Genomic DNA, 12,084 nt, shown 5'->3' with positions numbered 1-12,084 from the left:
CTGGCAGGATCATCAGTACCTATTCAACACCATCTGTACCTTGAACTGTCCCCCCCAGCCCCCTGACAGCAGTGCAGACCAGGGACAGAACTGGCATTTATTCAGGGCTCCCCATGTGCCAGGTACTCCTGCCAGACCCCATGGAGTCTGTATTCTAGCACTGGCCCGAGACAGGAGGAATGACAGTCATAGCAGAGGGGGAGTAAGTACAGGCTATGTTACTTGTCTAAGTGCACAGAGCCCATCGGCAGAAGCAAGAAAAAGGCCTAGGTCTCCTTCACTGCCCCCCAGAGTACAGGAGGATGACAAAAATCCTGCATTCACAAGAGGTTAGGAAGGACGGAAGCACTGAGACTGCGGGAACACACAGAAAATCTCAGTCCAAACATACAGACATATCCTCTCACCTGGCAGACAGGCAGAGGGTTCACAGAAAATAAAACTCTGATAGATTCTAGTGTGTAAGCCACCATGGTGGTTAGCCAGCAGAAAGTCCACCGTAAAACAAACAGAAAACCACCATGGCAAAGGCCCAGGGCCTACACGGCAGGTCACGGGGCATCTTGGCAGGAAGGCATGTAAGTGATAAGGCCAGGGGAGCACAACTTAGGTCATCGAGGTAGGAAGGGTTCAGAATGACCTCATGCATTTGTATCCCATCCGTTCAGAAGGAACGGGGTTTAGAGGCCCCCAAAGCTGGAAAAACAGCTGGAGCAAGGTGCAGAGCGTGGGAGGCATCCTGTTGCATCTGCAGGTTGGATGTGTAAAACTGAGATGTTGAGCAATTAGAGGCTGGGACACCAACCAAAGCCACCTAGGAGGAATTAAGAGCCTTAGATGGGGATTTAGAAGAGGAGGCCTGGAGTGACTCAAGGACTTTGTGACTGTGGATGGTGGCTGGAAGGTGAGGCCTACACTTGGGAGGAAAAACAGATTCTCTCAATCCATACAGGAGAAGCGGGCCCCAAACACAAGCTACGGTGCAGTGCAACACTGAGGATCTTCCCAGAATGGTTTTCCTTCCAAGAAACAGATACAGCAGACCAATCACATCAAATGCTCCAGAGTTCAGTGACTTGCTGCAGCGCACGGGGAACTTAAGAATTTTCGACAGTTGCTCTGTACTCAAAAGAGAACAATGAAAATGCACACTGTGAAAAGGGCCTTAAGCAATTATATCTCTGTTATTTTTAGCTTGTGTGTGTGACATATGTATCTGTGCACATGTTTATGCATGAATGCGGATATGCACAGAGCACATGTATGGAGGTCAGAGGACAATCTTCCTCTTCTACTTCGTTTAGAAGAAGGCCTTTGCTTGGTACTTGCTGCTCTTCATACTTCAAGGGATTCTACTGACTCCGCTCCCTGTAGGAGATTACAGACGTACACTATCAGGCCCAGATTTACATGGTTCTGAGGATCCAAGCTCAGATCTCCACATTTGTTCAGTACTCCCTAGTCCACCATACATTTATTAAGTTGGTGTTTGTTTGTTTGTTTCTTTGTTTGTTTGTTCTGTTTTTTGAGACAGTGTCTCTTATATCCTAGGCTGGACTTGAAGTTAACATTTAGCTGAGATGACCTTGAGTTCCTGCCCATTCTGCCTCCATCCCCCAAGTGCTCGGGTTACAGACCATATCACCTTGCCCAGTTTACGTGGGACCATATCACCTTGCCCAGTTTACGTGGGAAGCATAGAGTAATTCTTATTTTCCCACTAGCTCTTCAACTTAAGAACATTTCTCGAGCTGGAGAGATGGCTCAGACGTTAAGAGCATTGCCTGCTCTTCCAAAGGTCCTGAGTTCAATTCCCAGCAACCACATGGTGGCTCACAACCATCTGTAATGGGGTCTGGTGCCCTCTTCTGGTCTGCTGGCATACACACAGACAGAATATTGTATACATAATAAATAAATAAATAAATAAATAAATAAATAAATAAATATTTTTTTTAAAAAAAGAACATTTCTCAACATGAAAACCAAACTCCTCAGAGACTCGAATTTTTTTTTAACCATGTTACTGATGATAAGACTAGTCAGGAGTCCCCATTCACCTCGTTCACCCTCATCACAACAACAGGAAGCATCACAACAAAGGAGGGGATTCTAGGCCAGCGAAAGCCAGGGCGAGCCAGAGTCCAAACGGGCCAACCAGTCTGGCACCCCAATCTGTAATAAGGAAGGTGTGTAGTCAGTTGTGATCTGCAGTCAGGGAGATGCTAAGGGGTGGGCAGGACTGAGCAGAGGCAAGGCTGGCAGCAGCAGGGGCTGCCCCTTCTACAGCTGAAACACTGCGGAGCACATTTCTGTGGTAAGACACAATCCCAAAACAATGCAGTTCTTGGGAATTTAGATTCTTCTATAATAGTGGTTCTCAACCTTCCTAAAGGGACCCTGTAATACAGTTCTTCATGCTGTGGTGACCCCCACACCATAACATTATTTTTGTTGCTACTTCATAACTGTAATTTTGCTGCTGTTATGAACTGTAATATAAATATCTGTGTTTTCCAATGGTCTTAGGTGACCCCTGTGAAAAGGTCGTTTAACGGCCCCTGCAGGGGTTGTGACCCACAGGTCGGGAACCACTGTTCTAGACGCTAGATTGATCGTTTATATATTGAGTCTATCGGGGTTAATATGCCAACTAGGTAAGTTTCATTTGACACCATAACCATAAGACTATCCTTCAAGCCAAAGATGGAGGATACACGCCATCTTCGTGTGTTCAGTGGTGCCATTTGGCAAAAAAATAAAATAAAAAAAAATCTTCACAGTTGGGTTTTTTGAGTGTTGACATTCCCTCGTAGAAGGTGGAGCAGGGAGAGTCATGCCACAATATCCAGCCAAGTGTAGGCAACTTGCCCTAATTACATGTGGCGCCAGGAAGGGCTCAAAGCGCATAGGCTGCAAGGGCTCTGTTTATGTAGCCATGCATGCAGGGGCCCTTAGGAGGTATGGTAGACATTTTCTACATCAGCCCCGGGGAAAAAATTTTAGTAACACCCCACTACATAGACACAGGATTCAAAAAAGGTAAATATGACTTCCTGTACTTTTGTTCATTTAACTATAAAATTGAGGAATAAGCCTACTTCCTATGGCTGTTAGAGGACTAGTAGTAATTTTAAAAGTGTAACATTATAAGCCAACATATAATAAGTGTTTCCCTGTAAGTGTGGTCTATAATGCCATACATATGTAAGACACACTCAGTGAAGCACATGGCTAGAAGCAAAGAATGCTCGTTGTCTTCGCAGAAAGAAGGTGCCCTAGTTAGCTTAGACTGTCAGCCTGACACAGGCTGGAGTCACCTGAGATGGGAGTCTCCCTGGAGAAATGGGCCAGAGCAGACTGGTTGTGGGTATGTCTGTGGTGGGCTGCATTCATTGTTAACTAATATAGGAAGGCTCAGCCCACTATACGCAGCACCATTCCCTAGGCAGCAGGACTCAGGATGTATGAAAAAGCTGCTAGGCACGAGCCTGTGAGCGGCCCTGCAAACACATTTCCTCCATGGTTCTTGCTTCAAGTTCCTGCCCTGGCTTCCCTCAGCAATGGACCAGGACCTGGAAGTAGAAGTCAAATAAATCCTTTCCTCTTTAAATTGCTTTTGGTTGGAGTGCTTTATCACAACAGAAAGAAAAGTAGACCAGAAGAGCTAGAATACAGTACTGAGCAGAATCACTGCTCTAGTGGGCAGAAAACAAAAGCTGACGAGGAAAGCACGCCCCACGTAACGTCTTCCCTAGCAAAATCTCCACGTCCCAAGTCTGAACTAGCATTGTCAAGAAAAGTTTAAAATAGCAAACAAAGTTATAAAACTTTCACTTTAATTTACTGTTTACTCAAAGTTGAGTTACATATTTGTTTTTAAAAAAACATTTCCCTAAATTTTTTCCTGAGTTAATAAACTTTTTTTTTTTTTTTTTTTTTTAGTTTTTCAAGACAGGGTTTCTCTGTAGCTTTGGAGCCTATCCTGGCACTAGCTCTTGTAGACCAGACCAGGCTGGCCTCGAACTCACAGAGATCCACCTGCCTCTGCCTCCAGAGTGCTCGGATTAAAGGTGTACGCCACCACTGCCCGGCTTGATAAACTTTTTTTAATCACTTCCATATCACCTCCTTTTAAAAATTGAACTTATGCTCAATAATCATGTAAGGGGCTTAAATACTTATAAAAAAGGAAATATGAATATCTAATTATCTATTACTGTGTAAAGCTCTCATGACCAAGGAAACTCATAGGGATTTAACTGGAGACTGGCTTACAGTTTCCGAGGTTTAGTCCATTATCATCATGGTAGGAGCATGGTAGTCCTCATGGTTCTGGAGCAGTAGCTGAGAGTTACATCTTGAGTCACAGGCAGAGAGGAAAAACTGGCCTAGCATGGACTTTTGATATCTCAAAGCCCATCCCTAGCTACACACTTCCTACTCCAACAAGGCCGCACTTCCTAAGTTTTCTAATTCTCTCAAGTAGGGCCACTCCCTGGTGACTAAGCATTCGAATAGAGGAGCCTCTGGGGCCATTTTTACTCAAACCACCACAAGCGCAAACACACTGCTTAAGCCCAGGGAGCTACTACTATGGGCACAGCTTCTTAACCTGCGGGGTAAGGGATTGTGTACTCAATGTGGAACCCATTTAAAAAAAAAAATCTGACAAAAGTGAAAGGTGTGTATGGGACTAGAGATGAGGATCAGCAGGTAAGGGCACTTGTTGCTCTTGCAGAATATCGCATTCTGTTCCCAGCACCCACATCAGGTGGATCACAGCCATGTGTAACTCCAGCTCCAAAGGATCTAAAACCCTCTTCTGGCTTCCTTGGGCACCTATACACAGATGGTACACATACATATGCTCAGACAGACGGATATACACACATGCACACACACACAACAGACAAAGTTGATAAATTCAAAGTGACCAAAACTTAATTCAATAGAAACACAATGAAGGCAAGATGTCTCTGGCAGCAATTGCCTGAGTCACCTCAGGGCTTCACAGTAGCATCGGTCCTGAGCACGCCACCCACTGTGCACTGCGGAAGCCATCAATGCCACCCAGCACCAGTGTGCCCTACCATGAGCTCCCTGGCTCAGAGGAGAGACTATTCAGGGTTGTGAACATCACTAGGTTACTGTACACGCAAAGCTTCCTGAGCCCACAGAGACAGATACAGAAAATAAAGACCTCATCCTCTGAGAGCGCCATTCCTTGGGCTGTGTCAAATTAGTCTACTTTGAATTCGCTTGTGATAGAATGTTTGTTTTTTAAGATTGCTGTTTGAGTAGCTGACTTGAGCACCATAAAACGTACTAAATGAATTTCAGTTTTGAATTAGGATAAAATTGCCAGCAATTTCTGAAAATGCTTTAAACATACTTCTGCCATTTTGCACCTAGTATTTATGGAAATAAGCATCCTCAGTATAGACGATTATAAAATCAAAATAGCAAACATCTCTGAAAAAGTGGTAAAGACATTCCTGGTCCTGACCCATAAAATATTCAACAGATCATTCAATTCTTTATGTTAAAAACTAAATAAAAACATCCATTTCACTGTGCAAATTTGCTCCCAACTTACTAAACAGTATGAATCACAAAAATATTTTTAAATAAATTTTGTGACAGTATATCTTTTATATACCTATATTTCAAGAGTGAAAAAGATTATGAATGGGAAAATCTACGACGACCTGCTATAAAGTATTCATGTGAAATCCTCTGAGAGATTGCCTCATCCAAATACATATATATGTATATGTGTGTGTATTTATAGATATTCAAACATTTATAGCAAAAAAGTTGACATTTTACCATTAACTAAATGTAAAATAATCTGCCTCTTAAAAAAATTATTCAGAAACCAGAGAAATGACTCAAAGGTTAAAAGCATGGACTGCTCCTGCAGAGACCCAGGTTCAGTTCCCAGAATCCACACAGCAGCTCACAGCTATCTGTAACTCCAGTTCCAGTGGATCTGACAACTTCTTCAAGTCTCAATGAACACTGCATGCATGTGGTATACAGACATAAAAGCATGCAAAATATGCACATAAAATAACAAATCATTTTAAGAAATGTAGTATTAAGCCAGGTAAGCTTAAGTAGCACATGCCTTTTATCCCAGTACCTCGGAAGCAGAGGCAAGCAGAGCTCTGCAAGTTTGAGGCCAACCTGGTCTACTTACTGGATTCCAGGACAGCCAAAGTTATACAGTGCAACCCTGCCTCAAAAGAAAAAACAAAATAAAGTATTCAAAGTGCTATAGAATATAGAAAATTTCAAATTAAGAATCCTATGTTCTGCTGATTGAGCTATAAGGCATCCCAAGTATTTTTAATTAAATTACAAATCTGCTTCTCAGGTGCGATAAGCAGTTTTGGGCACATCATTTTAGAGCAACACATCCCCATAAATTGCTTAGAAAACAAAAGAGCATCGCTGTGCCAGGAACAGCTTGTTAAAGACATCTGTGCCTCGCCTGCCTGGTACTGCTCTATCCTTGGAAGACAACTCAATTGCTTACTAAGCATGCCATATTTTATTATGCTTCAATTACACAGTTCCTCTGATCAACCATGTTAACATTTAATTACCATGCAATTAATTCAGGGCGCTAACACAAACTCATGGGTATTTCTGCTTTAGCCACAGAAATCATCCAACAGTTGACCCAGAGCCCACCTGACTTACCCCGGCCTATCTGCACTCTGCCTCACAGGAACTGGTCTGCTCTGTGCTTGAAGACTCCCTTCAGTATGAAGGGTCTAACCTCAGCCAGAACTGCCAAAGCTGGACCAGGGGTGGTGCTGCTGATCCGCGGCAACTTGACAGTGGGAGGACGGTAACCCCAACACTAGCAGGATGAGGTATGCACAGACTCTAATATTCAGAATGGCAAACCCTACTCTCCACAAATACAGCTCACATAACTTAGCCCTTAATCATCCAGCCTGAAAACAACCCTAAACCATTACTCCATTGAAAACAATCACTTCAACACCTAAAAACTAGTAAGGATAACATCCTTCAATAAAGCAAGCCTCCAGATACATTTATCTTTTTAAAATTCTAAGGTTGGGGAGCTGTCTCTGCTGTTAAGAGCACTCTTCTAGAGGACCTCGTTTCAGTTTCCAGCACCCATATGGAAGCTCACAACCATCTGTAACTCCAGTTCCTGGGATTCAACTGCCTCTTCTGGCAGGCACAGATACTGGAAATACATGGTGCAGACATTCATGTAGACAAAACCCCCATACACAAAAGATAAAAACAAGTAAATAATTTGTTTTAATTACCCTGGGGCTACGGAGGTGGCTTAATGTGTTAGAGGAACTGCTGTGCAACCCTTACAACCTGGGTTCAGATTCCCAGAACCCACATGAAAAGTCAGGTGTACATGAGTGTGCATATGACCCCAGTGATGGGAGTAAAGAGGGCAGAGATGGAACGTGTCTGCTGACTGACGGCCTAGCTCCAAGTTCAAAACTCTATCTTAAAGAAATAAGGTAGAGAACAATAAAGTAGGATCTGCTTCTAGTCTCTGTACACATGTCCATATACTACACACATATATATACTCATATATACACACATGAGCATGTCAAAAAATAAAACAACACGACATCCTTCAGTTGCTGGGATGGCTCAGTAGGTAAAGGCCCTTGCCACGAAGCCTGACAAGATGAGCTCCACTACTGGGCCCTGCTGCGAGATGATCTTTTTGTACACTATGAATATGTATTCCTCTCATTGGTTAATAAAGAAGTTGCTTTGGCCTATAGCAAGACAGAATAAGGCCAGGCGGGAAGCCAAACTGAAAATACAGAGAGAAGGACAGAGTGAGGGGGAGATGCCAGCCCGGCACCAGCAAGATGCTAGAGAACAGGTAAAGCCATGAAGCCACGTGGTAAAATGTAGACTAATAGAAATGGGTTAATTTAAGTTGTCAGAGCTAGTTAGTAATAAGCCTGAGCAACAGACCAAACAAATTGTAATTTAATATAAGCTTTTCTGTGATTATTTGGGACTAGGTGGCTGGGACAAAAGAAAAGCTTCATCTCTGATTACAGAACCCTATATATATGGTAGAGGAAGAGAACCAACTTGTACAAGTTGTTCTCTGATCTTAACACATGTTACGTGTGTGTGCGCACACATGCACACATACACACACACGCACACACACACAAGTGATCCTTCTGCTGTTTCATAACAATTCCTGGATCAGCTCTCCAGGAAAATACTAGGTTAAATTGCTTCAAGTTCCCCTCTAACAATTGTATCTGTCCACTGGAGCTTGAAAATTGTCTTTAAGTTAAAAAGTAGCCATATTTAATTGTTTCCCATCAGTAAGCAACTAAAAACAGCTTACTTCACATATGCTAAGATAAACATATACACAAGTCAAAAAAAAAAACAACCAGTATATGGATGGGTGTAGAAGGGGAACTGTACTTTCTTTGTACACTTTCCAGGAAGAATTAGACCCATTTGAGTACCGCGTTGTTCCATGGGCTTTGGAAAAGTCCTCTCTTACACTCTGTAACAAGCGGAATCGGTTGTTTTAACCTGGGGCCCTCATGTGTGACTCGGATGGTTATTTATAGCTAGGAGGTCTGCTTCTGCTGTCACAGAGTGAGAGGCCCTAGGGAAGGTCATTCTAGAGTCCTGCTTGTTTCAACCATGTTGGTAGTGTAGAATTCCCTAACTTGGGGGCAGGGTTGTTTTCACATAGAACTGTTCCAGAAACACACCAAAGGGTCTCTAAGCTGGAGGGCTCTCATCTTTGCTAGGTAAAGTGCAGTGTCTGGGGCTCTAATGCTAGTCTGTAAAGCTTGGCTTTGGTTGTTACACACTTGCTCGATAAACATCTGCTGAGCCCCTTCTAGCTGCAAGGCACCATGGGAGTCTGTACTCTCCAGCCCATTTAGGTTTCCTCAGAAATGAGGGAGAGTCAGACACGAGGGCCTGGAAACACTGTCACACACTCATAAAGACAGAAGACAGAGAGATGGCTTTCTCTTGGACGCTCTACTTAGATGGGTTTGTGCGGGGCTTTTAAAAAGAGACAAGAGGTCGTGTCTTAGGAACTTCCACTTCCATAATGTAGATCCCATTAGGGCCAGATCTTCATGGTTCCTGCCCATTGTTTTCCTGCATCTAGAACACAGTCTGCCAAAAAAGCTGATTTTTCTATCTTATGAAAATCCTGAAGCAACCTACAACTTTAGATTGGACACTGATGTCACCTTCACGTAACAAGCTTCAAGTTATGGTGTGTACCAAGTTCAGGTTATTTGAAAAGTCAGCCACCCCTCATCCCCACTCCTTGCCTCCACAGAGACATCACAGACCCCAGACTGTTACAGATTAAGCTGACCTTCTTTGACCACCCCCACATCAGATGTGATTCCTTTAGTTTGGCCCCTGTGTAGAACAAATGAATCTAGAACAGTGTAGGAAGGAAAGACTGACTTCACATTTCATAAACATCTACCGTCTATGTATAAACACACAGACCTAGCAGTGCAGCTCTGAAGATTTCAAGAACTCCAGCCTGGGGCCACCAGGCAGATGACAGGGCTCTATCACCCTAACCCCATCTGGGGGTGGGGAGACAAATGGCTTCCAATGGACAGAAACTGGATCCAGGCAGGAATTCTAGAAGATTGGCTAACAGAAGGATTCTGTGCTTATTAATATGATACCAAAGGGTTGTTTGGCGGCCAAGACTTCAAAATGCAATTAAGCCAGATGAAAGACCATTTCTGCATATGGATGAATATAACACACCCACTAAGGTGGTGGTTCTCAACCCGTGGGTCACAACCTCTTTGAGGTCAAATGATCATTTCACAGGGGTCCCCTAAGACCATCAGAAACCACAGATATTTATATTATGATTCATAACAGTAGTAAAAATACAGTTATAAAGTAGAAACAAAAATAGCTTTATGGTTGGGGTCACCAGAACAGGAGGAACTGTATTACAGGGTCGTTGAAAACCAAGAACTAAGGTATGATTATCTTGTTCAATAAAAGAAGGAGAAAAGAACAGAGTAGAAGAACCAACCTACCTACTTTAGAAGGGGCCAGGTAGCTAGGGTTTTGCTTTCTAATGTTAATTATTCAATGAGGAGGACAGTGTGGTGCCATTCAGAAAATAAACTCGCAAAAAGTGAGAAAAAAAAAGTCAGGTGTGGTAGCACACAGCTTTAATCTCAGTGGTGGGGAAGATGAGACAAGAATATCTCCCTGAGTTATTGTAGGCCATCCATAGTGTCTGGCAGATAGAGGGGGGTCAGCAGATGTTCATTAAGTAAGTCCCTAACTACAAAAGCCAGACTTTGCACACTAGCATTAGAGCCGCAGGAACTGTACTTTACCAAGCAAAGTTGAGAGCCCTCCTGCCCGGAGACCCTTTGGCATCTCCTCGAGTTGTGGGCCAACCTGGGCTACACAGCATATCTTTGTCTCAAAAAAGCAAAGCAAAGAAATCAAGCAACAGAACACTTGATTCCCCTCTGTATTCTATGAATACTATTGGTTAATAAAGAAACTGTCTTGGGCCAGTGCAGAGTAGAATAGAGGTAGGTGGGGAAAACTAAACTGAATGCTGGGAGAAAGAAGGCGGAGCAAAGGGACACCATGTAACCACTGCCAGGAACAAACACATCTGAACCTTGCCAATAAGCCACAACCACGTGGCAATACACAGATTAATAGAAATGGGTTAAATTAAGATGTAAGAGTTAGTCAATAAGAAGCTAGAGCTAATGGGCCAAGCAGTGTTGTAATTAATACAGTTTCTGTGTGATTATTTCAGTTCTGGGCAGCCAGTAACAAACAAGCAGCTGCCTCCTACAACAAATACTATTTTTTTATTAGTTTTATTAGTTCCTTATTTTATCAGTACTCTGACCCCTCTACAGTAGCAGAGATGTTTTTAGGTGTGTGGGTACACTTGGGAGGGGCATGGAAGCCAAGACGAGGCATGGGATCCCTACAGCTAGAAGTACAGGCATTTGTAAGCTGCCTGATATGGGTGCTGAGAACTGAGCTCTGGTTCTCTGATGAGTTACAAACACTCTTAACTTTAAGTCTGGTTTATCCTGGGTCCACTTTTGCATACAGTACAATGCCCAGATCAGGTTTTATCTCTTCTGCACTGATGTGCAACTGTTTTAACATACCATGCTGAGAATTCCACCCCTTCCCCTCACTGACTGATCCTGGCTGCTTTGATGAAAATGCACCATTTCCAGACACTCTAATCAGTTCCAGGGACCAATGTGCCTGTCCATCTGTACACCACTAACTACCCTGATCTCTGGAGCTTTGTCACAGAGTGTAAGCCCTTCAACTTGTTAGCTAGAATTGTTGATGCTTCCCTGAGTTTTTTGCATTTGCATGTGATGTAATCCTGGGACTGGCTTATTGATGTCTTCCAGGAGTATAAACAAGAAAACATCACTTCCGTCAGTTGGGAATGTACTGACCCCTGTAGATTGATTAGTGGACAAAACATCCTACCGTCACTAAGTCTTCCAATCCATAAATACAGCGTCTCCCATTTAAAGGTTCTATCCATATTAAACACAAATAATAACAAAATCTAGAGCTATCTTATGTGTCATGAAAGAGAAAATTGCCCATCTCTCTGTGGATAAATTATAGCTTTCCACAATCATTTCACAAATCTCATTATGTGGAACAGATTTCAGCTGATGGGAAAGGGAAGCCTTGAAACCACGCGGCTCAAAAGGCAGGCACGCAACCCAAACCCAGGCCCTCTTCTCTAACTCAGGTCCCACCAATTTTGATCCTGTGAGGCTCACAGAAAACTAAGACTCCAGCGAGGCTGACGGGAGAGATGGCAGCTGGGGAAGAGAGAAGCGTTCAGCTCCTCTTGGGCACTTGCTCCTGAAGCTGCAGGCAGCTTCCATGTCCCCGAGCAAGCTGACTTGAAAGAGCAGGAGGAGAAGGAACAAGGCAGGGAAGAGAGGAAAGTAAATGCAGACCCGGAGGAAAGAACCCCTCTGGAAAAGCACTAGCTGGAGCTAG

The 12,084-nt window shown here is 43.4% G+C and overlaps 1 protein-coding gene across 4 annotated transcripts in view; it reads right to left on the bottom strand.

Moving 5' to 3' along the window:
- Positions 1–12,084, bottom strand: part of Tln2 (talin 2) — a 427,686-nt gene that overhangs the window by 313,555 nt on the left and 102,047 nt on the right. The window lies entirely within an intron of this gene.

Source organism: Microtus pennsylvanicus, chromosome 3, assembly GCF_037038515.1.
Source record: "Microtus pennsylvanicus isolate mMicPen1 chromosome 3, mMicPen1.hap1, whole genome shotgun sequence".
Lineage (NCBI taxonomy): Eukaryota > Metazoa > Chordata > Mammalia > Rodentia > Cricetidae > Microtus > Microtus pennsylvanicus.
The sequence above is the reverse complement of the archived record's forward strand: the minus strand, read 5'-3'. Positions and strand labels throughout refer to the sequence as shown.